General features: G+C 42.1%; 1 protein-coding gene across 1 annotated transcript in view; it reads right to left on the bottom strand.

Annotated features, from left to right (window-relative positions):
• Positions 1-13,680, bottom strand: part of ATP8A1 (ATPase phospholipid transporting 8A1) — a 240,371-nt gene that overhangs the window by 184,826 nt on the left and 41,865 nt on the right. The gene's annotated exons all lie outside the window — the stretch shown is intronic.

Raw genomic sequence — 13,680 nt, 5'->3', positions numbered from 1 at the left:
TGGGGGTGAAGGATCTGAGCCTCAGCATCTAAAACTGACCCCTATGCCCCAAAGCACAAGACTAATGCCTGCAGAATTCACCCACACTGGGGGCGCTAGTGGTAAAGAACCCTTCTGCCAATGCAGGAGACGTAAGGGACACAGGTTTGATCCCTGGGTCAGGTAGATCCCCTGGAGGCAGGAATGGAAACCCACTCCAGTATTCTTGCCTGGAGAATCCCACGGACAGAGGAGACTTAGCACAGTTCCACCAGTAAAACTGCCCCTGGAGTACAAGCGTTTCAGAGCACAACGCTTAAGAGTACAAAGTCCCGGGTTTAGACGCCATCTCCATCAGTGCCAAGCAATATCTTCCTCAAAATTAGCTGTTACAAAGAGTAAACAAATGAGAGCATTTTGCCCTTAATCACAGCGGCTACAATATTAAGTACTCAACAAGGAACACTGGAAAAGTGCTGTTCAAATGTACACAACTGAATGATGGGGCAAAAATCTGCATAGATTTAAATTAGAAAAAAAAATCCTGTTCAGTAGTACTATTGTCATTTATTTTCTTCTAATCCCATCTCATATAAGTAAACATTCTCCCACTGCAATACCCCACTGTTTAAAAATCAGTGTCCAGTACTTTTAAAATTAACAGGTTTGACATGAAAAGGAAGACTTCAGGCTCATCTAGAAGCCTGGTCACTTCCTGCACTGTGACCTGCGTCTGGGACAGCAGGGGTCACCACTTGGGATGAGGCTCACCGCTCCATCACCACGCTTGTTTCTGGTTTCCACTGCTGGACATACAGCCTACTTCCCTTATTTAGGAGACCTGCCTGGCTCACACACACGAGGTGTTTCTATCCTTCACTGAGGTATAACTTATAACCAGCTATATAGACCTTAACGTGTTCTGTCCAATGAGTTTAAAAAAACCGTAAACACCTGTGAATCCGCTGCTCAGAACACGATAAAGATGTCCAGAAAGACTCCTGTACCCTTTACCATCCATCCATCCTCCCGTCCCGAGGCAAGTATAAATTATTCACCATAAGTGAGTTTTGCATGTCACATGCAATGAATTACACAATATTTTTGTACTGAAGTTTCAAACAGTGTATCTGAGATTCTGTTTAAAAAAGTTCATTTCCACCATTAAATTGACATGGTACTATGGGGGACTGATTTTGGATTCTGTATTTATGCCACTGATCAATTTACACATTTTTCATACCAGTATATACCACGCCTTGACCACTGTAACTGTACAGTAAGTCCTGAATTTAGGGAGTCTTCCCACATTGCTCTTTTCCAATATTGTTGGGCTATTTTGAGTTCTTTGCATTTCCATGTAAATTTTAAAACTGAATTGTCAATTCTAAAAAAAAGAATTCTAAACCCTCTTAGGATTTTGATTTGGGGCTCAAGTGTTTCAATTCATGGGAAGCCTAGACAAGTTATACCATTCTATTAATTTATGTCCTCATAAATTTTTTCCAATATGCTTTTGTAGTTTACAGTGCATAGGTCTTTTATTAGACTTACTTCTAGATATTTGATGACTTTTTTCCTTATACTGTAAGTTGTAATTTTTTACTACACTTTCCAATTAGTCATTGGTGGCACATAGAAATGCCTTAAACTTTCATACAATGACCCTGCCACCATTAATTTGGTTAAATTCACTTATTAGTTCCGGTAGGATTTTTTTGTTTGTTTCGTAGCAATATTTTCTAAGAAAATTAATTTCAGTTTGTTAACAATGCTGTATTATGATTTTTTGGCAGTTTTATTGTCCTCATATGCCTCATTGTTCATCTTATTTTTAAACTTCTGCTCTTATGTGAAAAAAAAAAAAACAACAACAACTTTCTCTTCCCCCAGACTCCAAGATCTGTGACTCGAGAATCTTCTCTTTCCGCTCACTGCTGTATTGTCAGTGCTTCCATGCAGCAACACAAAGGTGCCCAGTCAATACTCACTGGGTGGAAAGCGGATGCATTGATGTTCATATGTGTCTGCGGCCATATAAAGCCATAGTAGCAGATTTACTAAAGATAAAGCCCTGCTCCCTAGTAGGTTTCCTATTAAAGAAATACACACAAAGTTTAAAAACAGCTGCAGACAAAGACAGAAATATAGATCAATGGAACAGAATAGAAAGCCCAGAGATAAATCCACGAACCTATGGACACTTTATCTTCGACAAAGGAGGCAAGGATATACAATGGAAAAAAAACAACCTCTTTAACAAGTGGAGCTGGGAAAACTGGTCAACGACTTGTAAAAGAATGAAACTAGAACACTTTCTAACACCATACACAAAAATAAACTCAAAATGGATTAAAGATCTAAATGTAAGACCAGAAACTATCAAACTCCTAGAGGAGAACATAGGCAAAACACTCTCCGACATAAATCACAGCAGGATCCTCTATGACCCACCTCCAAGAATATTGGAAATAAAAGCAAAAATAAACAAATGGAACCTAATGAAACTTAAAAGCTTTTGCACAACAAAGGAAACTATAAGCAAGTTGAAAAGACAGCCCTCAGAATGGGAGAAAATAATAGCAAACGAAGCAACAGACAAAGGATTAATCTCAAAAAATATACAAGCAACTCCTGCAGCTCAATTCCAGAAAAATAAATGACCCAATCAAAAAATGGGCCAAAGAACTAAACAGACATTTCTCCAAAGAAGACATACAGATGGCTAACAAATACATGAAAAGATACTCAACATCACTCATTATCAGAGAAATGCAAATCAAAACCAGAATGAGGTACCATTATACGCCAGTCAGGATGGCTGCTATCCAAAAGTCTACAAGCAATAAATGCTGGAGAGGGTGTGGAGAAAAGGGAACCCTCTTACACTGTTGGTGGGAATGCAAACTAGTACAGCCACTATGGAGAACAGTGTGGAGATTCCTTAAAAAACTGGAAATAGAACTGCCATATGACCCAGCAATACCACTTCTGGGCATACACACCGAGGAAACCAGATCTGAAAGAGACACGTGCACCCCAATGTTCATCACAGCACTGTTTATAATAGCCAGGACATGGAAGCAACCTAGATGCCCATCAGTAGACGAATGGATAAGGAAGCTGTGGTACATATACACCATGGAATACTATTCAGCCGTTAAAAAAGAATTCATTTGAATCAGTTCTAATGAGATGGATGAAACTGGAGCCCATTATACAGAGCGAAGTAAGCCAGAAAGATAAAGACCATTACAGTATACTAACACATATATATGGAACTTAGAAAGATGGTAACGATAACCCTATATGCAAAACAGAAAAAGAGACACAGATGTACAGAACAGACTTTTGGACTCTGTGGGAGAAGGCGAGGGTGGGATGTTTCGAGAGAACAGCATTGAAACATGTATATTATCTAGGGTGAAACAGATCACCAGCCCAGGTTGGATGCATGAGACAAGCGCTCGGGGCTGATACACTGGGAAGACCCAGAGGGATCGGGTGGAGAGGGAGGTGGGAAGGGGGAGGGGGGATCGGGATGGGGGATATATGTAAATCCATGGCTGATTCATGTCAATGTATGACAAAACCCACTACAATATGTAAAGTAATTAGCCTCCAACTAATAAAAAATATGGAAAAAACAAACGAACAAACACAGCTGCAGAGGAAAACATTTTGGCATCTCCTCTAAAGGTCAAGCGCAGAGCTGTCATGAGACACAGAAATTTCATACCTAACAAGACACTGTGCACAACTGTTTACCCCATCATTGTTTATAATTAGAAAGTGGGAACAACCCAAATGTCCATCTACCAATGAATGGTTAAACAATAGGGGTATAGCCACACAATGGAATATTATTCAGTCATATAAAAGGAATGAAGTGCTGATACATGTGACAACTGGATGACTCCTGAAGATAAGCTAGATGCAAAAGGCTGCATATCGAGTGGTCCCCTTTATGCAAAACGCCCAGAGTAGAGAAATCCATAGAGATAGAAAGCAGATTAGTGGTTGTCAGGGGCTCATGGAAGAGGGCAGTGGGGACTGACTGCTTATATGTCTGGGGTTTCTCTTTGAGGTGATGAAAATATTCTGGAATCAGATAGTGGTGATGGATGCATAATGCTGTGAATATACTAAAAAACACTGAACTGTACACTTGAAAATAATGAATTTTACAGTATATGAACTATAACTCAATAACAAACAGCTACATAAAATGATGCCAATGAACTAGTTAAACATTTGCTTAAAATAACCTTCTCAGCTTCAGAAGTTCCTAAAATTATTCCAATGTGAACAGCTGGAAATGGTTATGCAACCAGTAGATGCACTAACGTTCCTGTGTGTTTGGGACAGGAACGTCCTCTGAAGTCAGCTTTGCGCCACCCCCTCCAGCTCTGTAACTTAACTAACCCTCCTTGAAATGCTGCCACTTGGAAGAGGTTTGTCAGTTCACATCCAAAAATAGCTCTGAATCACTCCACTGGCTTCCCCTTACAGGCTGGAAGGGTCACAACAGGCTCACCAAGCCCAGCAGACCACGCCAGGGAGTCTGCTCCACCAGGGAGGTGAGAAGCATGGCCACTTTCATGGAAACCTGGAAAACCATCTGAATCTGCAACAGTTCTTCATCCTCCCCAAATACTCAACCCCTTCGACCTGGCTTGGACGGTTTCTCCAGGCACATTCGAACCCACCTACATCCTCGGGCCCCCATCTGACCCTTCTGCAGCACCCTCCCTCTATAGACCAGCCAGTCCTGCCATCTCACAGGGAACGCCTGCCTCCACCAGAATGGTGCATCCACCTACCCTCTCCTCTTCTCTCTCCGTCCAAATGTCTTCTCTCTATTCATCACTGGAGACACACAGGAAAATACGTCTTACTACAGAAACTGACACGCCTAAGAAACTGTCAAATACATACTCAGCCAATGATGTTTTCTACCAAACTACAGAATCAGCATATTACTCTCCAAGTCAACTGGAGTTACATAAAACGAAAAGCTGAACTCTCCTCATCTCATGCCACTTTCTCAAGGTAAGGAATGCTAACTGATGCATCCTCAAGTACTTTCCTCTAGGCAAGCACAGACATATGCATGTTAATTTTCTTTCTTTTCAGAAAATGTATTTCTCTGCAACCTGGTTTTCCACTTAACATCCACTTTCAGGACAAACCATGGAGACAGTCTATTTTGTGAAAAATAATCCCTTGTATCTTTGCATCTATTACACATGGAGAGATAATTTGAACAGACTCACGAGACTCCACAGGGTACCTTCGAGAAAAGTTTTAATCAAACTATAGGATGTGGCAGAGCTGGAAAAAGAGTGGTGGCTTAAAAGCCCAGGCAAGCATCAGGAGCCTAAGAAACTTCTAGGCCCAGCCCTCCAGGGTTTTTTTCTCATTCACCGAGGACATGGATTTTGAACCTCTACCATATGTAGGATCAATCTTAACATCAGGGAAGCCTGGGAAAATGTTTCCAGGGGATCTTTTATACCCCCTCTTCAATTAGACAAGTCAGATTATGTTCCAGGTTAAACCAGTAAGTTACAACTCAGTTAAGCTACCACTCTATATACATCCTTAAACCCAGCAGAGAAGCAAGTTTTGGGTGCTCCAGGGAGTTTCAAACCCTACAAAGCACCTTATAATTCACCAATTAGTCCATCTTGTCCTTCTCTTGGCAAAGGTTCAGCATCACAATTCCAGGTGTCCTTGAGATCAGCATAGAGCTATTTCAGCCCAGCTGTGAAACAACTCTTTTATATAATGACTATATCATAGTGTGTTCAACTATCCTCCTCTCAATGGAAGCTCTGATTTCTGCTTTTTCTGCCACGTCAAATAACCCTGAAATATATTTACATGATTGTATCCTATAGGAGAAGATTCCCAAAGGAGCACTGCTGGCTCTAGGGTATTTATGTTCGTACTTTTATCAGATACAACCAGATTCATTCCTACTGCTATCCATACCATCATTAGCAATATATAAAGTTCCACTGACAATAAACTTAGACAAGCACAAATTGTTATCAGTCATTTGAATTTTTTCAATCTGATGAGTGTCTGGTATTTATTCTGAAAGTTACTGTGGACTGGATTAACCCAAGTGTAAATTACCTTAATGTCCTACACTGACTTAGAGTTCTAACTAGGTAGAGAAACATATCTTTGGATGTAGTACAGAACCTGGGTACTCAACAAGTGGTCCAGAGACCTACATCATCAGCATTACCTGGAGGCTTTTTAGACCCTGGGATGTTTCTACTCTTTCTATATTTCACCCCCAATTTCATTTGTTCTTGCGTATAAAACTGGAACACAGAAATAAAGGCTGGATGCACAGTTTCTTCAAACTTGAGGCTAGACCCATTTTAGGATATAGAGAACAACAGAAAATTCTGGTGCAGTTAAAAATCAGCTCACAATATAGAGAAGGTTTCTGTACAATTTAAGGCTTGAGTACTGGCTGAGTATAAAAGTCACAATTCATTACTGCCTTTACTTCTGAACTGGTTCGTAAAAGCCAACCACGGAACAATGAAAATAAACTGTATCACATGTGTAGGCTGGTGACCGAAACGGCAGCCTAGTTATTTTTAATCACTGACCTCCTCTGACCCAGCTCTAGCCAGGTTTGGAGGAAGCAAGAAGTGATGCTGGGTCCTTTGCTGAGCTTTCAGTGCTCCTGAGCCCAAAGCAAACTTACTTCATAACCCTAGAGAAGGTGAGTCGTGGAGGAGATGACCAGTGATGCCTGGTGAAGGGGACTGCGAACAAGCTAGGACAGAACTATGCCAATGGTCTGTCTCATGATGCTGCAACAACTCTTTTAAATGCAAACCTCTTCCCCCTCTCAGTAGCTCCCCAAACACACCTGCTGTAATTTCCACAAGGGCCAATAAGTCTGACAATATGCATGGCAGAGCTCAGACTTAAACAAACAGCTCAAATGTCACCTGTTTTCACTGAGCAGGATGCTACCTAACAGCTTCTGTTGTAATGGGCTGTCTTTTTTGAAATGAAAACAGTCTGCTATGGTCCCTTGGGAATTCCCTAATCCAAGCTCTGGAGAAACTGTCAGTCTTTCAGGACTTGACCAGCATGCTGTGCAGATGCAGGCGCTGGCTCACCTTGTTAGCAGAGAAGCTGGTACCGCGGCCGTCTAACTGGTCTACCGCAGGACTGTTAGCGCAAGCGTCACTGAGGTGTCGTGGGGTGCCTGCTATTCCTGGGCAACCAAGCCACTTCCAGAAGCAGGTAACAAAAGGCAAGTTATCCAGGGGACAGTGGGCATTCCCACCGTCAGAGAAAGCAGAGAAACCACAGCAAAGGCAGCATGCTGCAAGTCCTCAGCGGGAGCTACCACTGAAGTGGGGCTTTAATGTGCTGAGAAGGATGAGTGCTGCTGAGCGTACGGTTTTGAACGGGGCAGAGAAGGAAAACCAACATACACATGCTAAAGCATCAATTCATTCACTACGTAGACCCTTGCTTACAAAGATAACTTGAGGGCAAAAACCTCTTGTGGCACAAACTGGCAAATGCACAAAAGTCTCCTGCATAAACTTGCCTGGAAAGGTCAAATTAAGCAACTACGTGCTTGGGGTGTAACTGACACAAAAGACAAAGGGAACTTTTTGAGTTTAAACTCTCGTCTGTATTCTTTTTGGAGATTTTCAACTAATTGATATTACTTTTATCAACTTGCTTATAGATAAGGAAAAAGTGGAAACAGTGGCAGATTTTATTTTCTTGGGCTCCAAAATCACTGCAGAGGGTGACAGCAGGCATTAAATTAAAAGACACTTGCTCTTTGGAAGAAAAGCTATGACCAAACTAGACAGCATATTAAAAAGCAAAGATACCATTTGCTGACAGAAGTCTGTATAGTCAAAGCTATGGTTTTTCCAGTGGTCATGTATGGATGTGAGAGCTGGACCATAAAGAAGGCTGAGCACTAAAGAATTGATGCTTTTGAACTGTGGTTTGGAGAAGACTCTTGAGAGTCCCTTGGACTGCAAGGAGATCCAACCAGTCCATCCTCAAGGAGATCAACCCTGAATATTCATTGGAAGGACTGACGCTGAAGTTGAAGCTCTAATACTCTGGCCACCTGATGTGAAGAACTGACTCACTGGAACCTCCTTTGCTCAAAATGTTTTCCCCAATCCTGCCTAGAGTCATGAATCATTTGCATTTTCCTTCACATAACTGAGAAATTCCTTGAAAGAAAAATCTCCTTCCACTGCTTTGCCAGTCACTCATTCCACCCTTCCCTGTAGCCAAGCTTCGGTTCTCGCAGACTCCCCAGTTATGCTCCAGTTTAGAACTAGAACTCCTGTTAAGAACTGTGACTTTTTATTTTTTTTAACTCAAGTATCTCTGACTTACAATACTGCATTAGTTTCAGGTGTAAGTACAGTGATTCAGTTTTTTTTTTGCAGATTATATTTCATTCTACGTTACTATAACATATTGACTGTAATTCCCTGTGTTACACAGTAAAGTCTTGTTTATCTATCTTAGGACTTCTCAGATGCTCGTTTTAGCGGGTATCACTGTCCCAGTCCTCTATTAATCCAGCAGCACTTGGTGTTTGATGGGGCTTCCCCTCCTGCGGCAAGTCCAGTTGGACCTATCCACTGTGTATCCGTCTTTGACTTCTCATCAGCACCGCCGTATTTCTCTTCCCTAATTAGTTAAAAGTCAGTCTCCTTTTGTGCCTCATCCCCACCCCACCCCATGCAGCTGTCACCCTCTTTGTTCAGAAGTACGGCTGGGAACCTAGCCATCCCTTTCAGGAATTCTCTTTAGGTTCTTCACTCTGGTTTTCAAAAGCCTCCAAATTATGATCCTATCCTGTCTTCCCATTCCTGTCCCCAGTACTCCTTGTCATGCATCCTATGCTATAGTCAAACGAGATTACCTTCAGCCCTGCCCACTGCCATTCCGTGCGTTCTGCATCCAAGACTCACTATGTCATTTTGTATAAGGGACTTGAGCGTTGGATTTGGTACCCATGGGGGTCCTGGAACCAATCCCCAATGGATACTGAAGGACAAGTATATTTGCTATTCCCAGAATATACCTCAGGCCTCCCCATTTTCTCCTGGATCACTCCTGCAACCATCCCAACAGCTCTGCTTACTGAAAGGCCGCTTGTCTTTATGAACCTTGCATGTGACATTTCTAAATCTCCACCTCTTTCATTTGGCCTTTATGAGTTTTTCTATCTTGTATTGTAGTATCAGGGAGCATCTTATCTCCCTACCAGATTCTAATTTCCCGCAGGGCAGGCACAAAGCCTGGTTTCTTTCTGCATTTTCTGCACTGGGTCTTACTCAAGGTAGATGTTCAGTGAGACTTACTGACGTGAAATAATAAATGTTCTAACCTGGAGTCACACCTGTTTTTCTCCTTTCACTTTATCTATGGCCCTAAATTTCCTCAGCGTGTTTTTTGTTTCTTGGTGTGCAACTTTTATTTCTGGGACAAATGAAAGCCAATCTAGGGCTGTACTTCCCCCCAAATAAATACATCCTTTTCAACCAGAACTTCTGTTGAAAATACCTAACAAGTTCAATTTATAAAATCCTAAAATGTTTAAATTTTAATTTGAAGATATTAATAACCTTAGAGGTATCTGAAAACATTCTTTGGAAAATAGTGCTCAAGTTTTAAGTCTGAATTTTAAGCTCATGGAAATAATATCATCTGTGAACTATTTATAGGTAACTTATGTACACATGGATGAGACATGCAGATGCCTACAGCGGGACAAAAAAACTGCACACTGGCTTTCTCAATAAGCCAGGAAAATGGTGCTATTTTAAATCCCTCAGCACGAAGTGGAACTCAACCAGATGGATTTAGCCCTGGTAGTAGGTCACCACAGCCTTAACAACCTAAAACAAAATCAACCCACACCAACTCAGTGTCTTTTTCATAAAGGACTTTAAAGATGAAATAGCTTCCAGGAGGAGATGAGCAGCTATGTGCCCTGCAGGGACGTAGCCTGCTAGGGGTTATCAGCTGCCACCTGCTCAGCTCCACTTCTGAAGAGGCAGATGTGGCTCCGGGGAAGGATGAAGCAGCTGGAGATGAGATCTATTATTTTTAGCTGTGTGCCTAGTGAAAAAGAAATTCCTGTTGTCTTTTTCTCCATTAAATTAAAATAAAGCAAAACTGCTTTATTAAAGATTTATTCTAATCCAACAGCTACTAATAAAATGAGGTCTGAAAACAGACTGACGGTAGTAATGGTGACCCGGATTCAACAGCTGCATCCAACCAGGTGACTGACAGGCTGACACCAGACGTCACCGGCGTCTCCCAGACAGTCTCGCCTGCAGAATGTAAGCACACCATCCTTCAGGGAAGATGTCCAAACCTGGGATTTTAAAAAAGCAAATCTACTTCCTTAAGAAGCTTATTTCATTTTAATTTTTTAGATCTCCATCCCTTCCCAGGCCTCTTTATTGTGATTTTATGTGAAACTGTCATTCCATTAGAAATACTGGCATGCCAGCTACTGTCGTTTCCCACAAAAAATAAAAGCATATGTTTACAGTTTAAAAAAAAGAGAACTGGCTCAACCACCAGAGCAAATTCATATGGGGACTGGTTTCAATATACATATTATGACGATAATTACAAATGTATCATTTACAAATTTCTGCAGCACTAGGTTTGGCCAAGAAAATCTAATTAAGGAGCTGCAATGAGACACTGGCTCCCAAGTGTACGTAAACACATGGAATAGGGTACATCAAGTACTGTGAGTTCAAATACCGAGGAAGAAATCAGAGAAAACAAAGGTAAGTGTAGATGTCAGGGAAACTGGGGCATCCCGAATACGGCAGCGCTCTGGGGCTTTGGGCAATGGAAGGGATAAGTGGAAACAGTACTGTGTTCACAGGAGGCTGAGCAGAGTAAAATAATGACATAATGACTTCAACAGACCAAGTAAAGAGACAGCAAGGACTTCCACCAGAGCAGTTTTTCATCAGTGCCTGCAAAACAGTCTGGGAGACAGCGTTTTGAAAATACAGCTTTCCACTTTGCTCACAGCCGAAATAGTGAATTTTCAAGGAGGCTCCCTTCATTCCCAGTCTCTTCTTGCGTCTTTATCCGTACTGAAGTATCTAAAGAGAGAGCAGTTCCTTCACTCACACAAAGCCCCTGCTAAGGATGGGCCCCTGGGCTAGAGACGTGGGGACACAAAGGTGAAGAAGACCTGCCCTCTGCAGAATCCAGAACTTAACCCCTGCTTGAGTTCATTCCCTGCTGAAAATGAGGCATCAGACAGGTACCAGTCCACAGTTAAATGGCTGAAAGTGTTGTAAATGAAAGCATGGGTTTGTGTTTCTGAAGTCACTAGGGAATAGTCAGAGGGCAACAGTCACTTCTGTTGCCTCAATGCAAAATAAGGAGAGAACATATTTATTTTGCTAAGAATACATAAAGATCAATCCTCGAATGTGAGGGAAAGATGTCCTCTTATGCATTACATGGTCTTAGTAAACACTGAGAAAATGAAATTTAAGTTAAATACTTCAAATGTCTGTCAAAAATTATCTCCCTTCCTACTCCTACACCCATTTCTGCCTTTCAACTCAGGAAACCAAATCGAATTTCAGTCTGGCGTAATAACAGACGGCTTTCATATAAAGTAATTTGAGTCCTCTGACAGCAAGTGGTATCCTACTCAGACATTTCTGTTAACTCTGATCAATTGCAAAATCAAAGACGACCAATATTCAAACTGGGCAAAGGGAAAAAAAGGATACAGTTCTCTTAGAAAATATTCAAGTATCAAATTAAAGACCATAACTTCTTGGACATGGGCTTTCCAAGTAGTCTGCTGACTTAAAATGGTTTTTATATGTAAGCCCTGAGTACATGCTAAGTCGCTTCGCTGTGTCTGACTCTTTGCAATCCTATGGACTGTGGCCTGCGAGGCTCCTCTGTCCATTCCCCAGGCAAGAATACTGGAGTGAGTTGCCAGGCCCTACTCCAAGGGAATCCTCCTGACCCAGGGATCAAACCCACGTCTCTTATGTCTCCTGCACTGCAGGCGGGTTCTTTACCACTAGCATCGCCTGGGAAGCCCGTATGTAAGCCTTAATATTTTCTTTTTGACATGAGAGGCTACTATAGAAGCTTTCCTCTCACTTTGAACCTACAGAGTTAATCCTGTTAATCCAGAATGAATAGGTGAACCAAGAATGATAACTAAGACAGAATATTCTTCCTGATTAGCAGGCAAAAGGGAATTTTTTGGTAGCAGGCAGGTGCCTGGCCAAGCAGAGGCCTGATCAGCACAGGGTGCGGCGGCCTAAAGCGGCAGCTCTGTAGGTTACCCGCCAACTGTACAACGATGAATTCTTGGGCCAAGGCTTGAAAGTAATTCACAGCTAGTCCCTGAGATTATGACCCCTCTGCCGTAGGATACATCATGCACTGGAAAAAACAGTTAAACATTTCTGGTTTAAAAGCTGTTGCTGAACTTTCTGAGCAACATGACAACAAATGCAAAAACTGCACATTGCGAAAAACACCCGTACCCGAAACATTTGAGCTTTTCCCCTTTTCAATACCGATGGCTGTCATTTTCTGACTAAACTCCTGGAGTGGCTTAATCCTCAGGCTTCTAACAGCCCCTGCTGAATGACAGTCTGCTCTCCAACTTTAATCTGCATATTTGTCTTTTCTCTTCTGGGCTTGTAAACTTTCTCCAGCTACTCAGTATATGTAAGAAATGTTGGAATCCCCTGGCTTGGCACTCGAGGCCCTGTAAAATTTAACCTGCCGTTCTCAGTCCTCTGGCCACCCGATGAGAAGAGCCGACTCACTGGAAAAGACCCTGATGATTAGAAAGACTGCAGCGAAGAGGAGAAGGGGACGGCAGAGGCTGAGATGGTTAGACAGCATCACCAACTCCATGGACGTGCATTTTGAGCAAACTCCAGGAGACAGTGGAGGACAGGGGAGCCGAGCGTGCCACAGTCCGTGGGGTCACCAACAATCAGACGGGATTTAATGACTGACCAGCAACAACAACCTTTCTGATCATGTCTCTGCTTCCCTTCGCCATGAATGTTCTTTCTCCATCTGGCACTTCAGCAGCGGTTCCACAAAGCAATCCGACGGTTGTCTTCACCTCTATTCAGAAAACCTCTCTTCTTCCTTCCTCACTCAGCGTAACAGGCAACGACCGTCCCAAGCGCCTCTGTTTGTCCATACTTTTCCCCAAATTCAAGATCTAGCTCAAGTTACCCCACAATTCTCTCTCCTGCTTTTGAATCCATAAGGCATTTGACACAGATCATTATTTGTTACAAAAATCTAGGGACCACATAATGTGAACCTTTCACTTTCCACACAAGATCATTTTTCACCTTTACAGAGCTCCCATCTTATACTTTTTCACATGTCCGATAATAGGTATAATCCCCACAAAAGTTTAATTTCTTAGGTAATGCTTTAATAAACATACCACCTTTGAATGCATCAACTGTCAGCAGATAATTCCTTTGGTAGAAGGTGGTGAGAAGAGAAATGAGGCATTTTGACAGAATCCACAAAAATCACAGCTGTATAAAAATCCCATTTTTAATTACCAGCTAATTTTGGCAGACATGGCTGACCCTCACCACACCAGGGAACTTCAGA

Source organism: Odocoileus virginianus, chromosome 21 (assembly GCF_023699985.2).
Source record: "Odocoileus virginianus isolate 20LAN1187 ecotype Illinois chromosome 21, Ovbor_1.2, whole genome shotgun sequence".
In the NCBI taxonomy this organism is placed as follows: Eukaryota; Metazoa; Chordata; class Mammalia; order Artiodactyla; family Cervidae; genus Odocoileus; species Odocoileus virginianus.
Note: the sequence above shows the minus strand (reverse complement) of the source record. Positions and strands in the feature narration are given on the sequence as shown.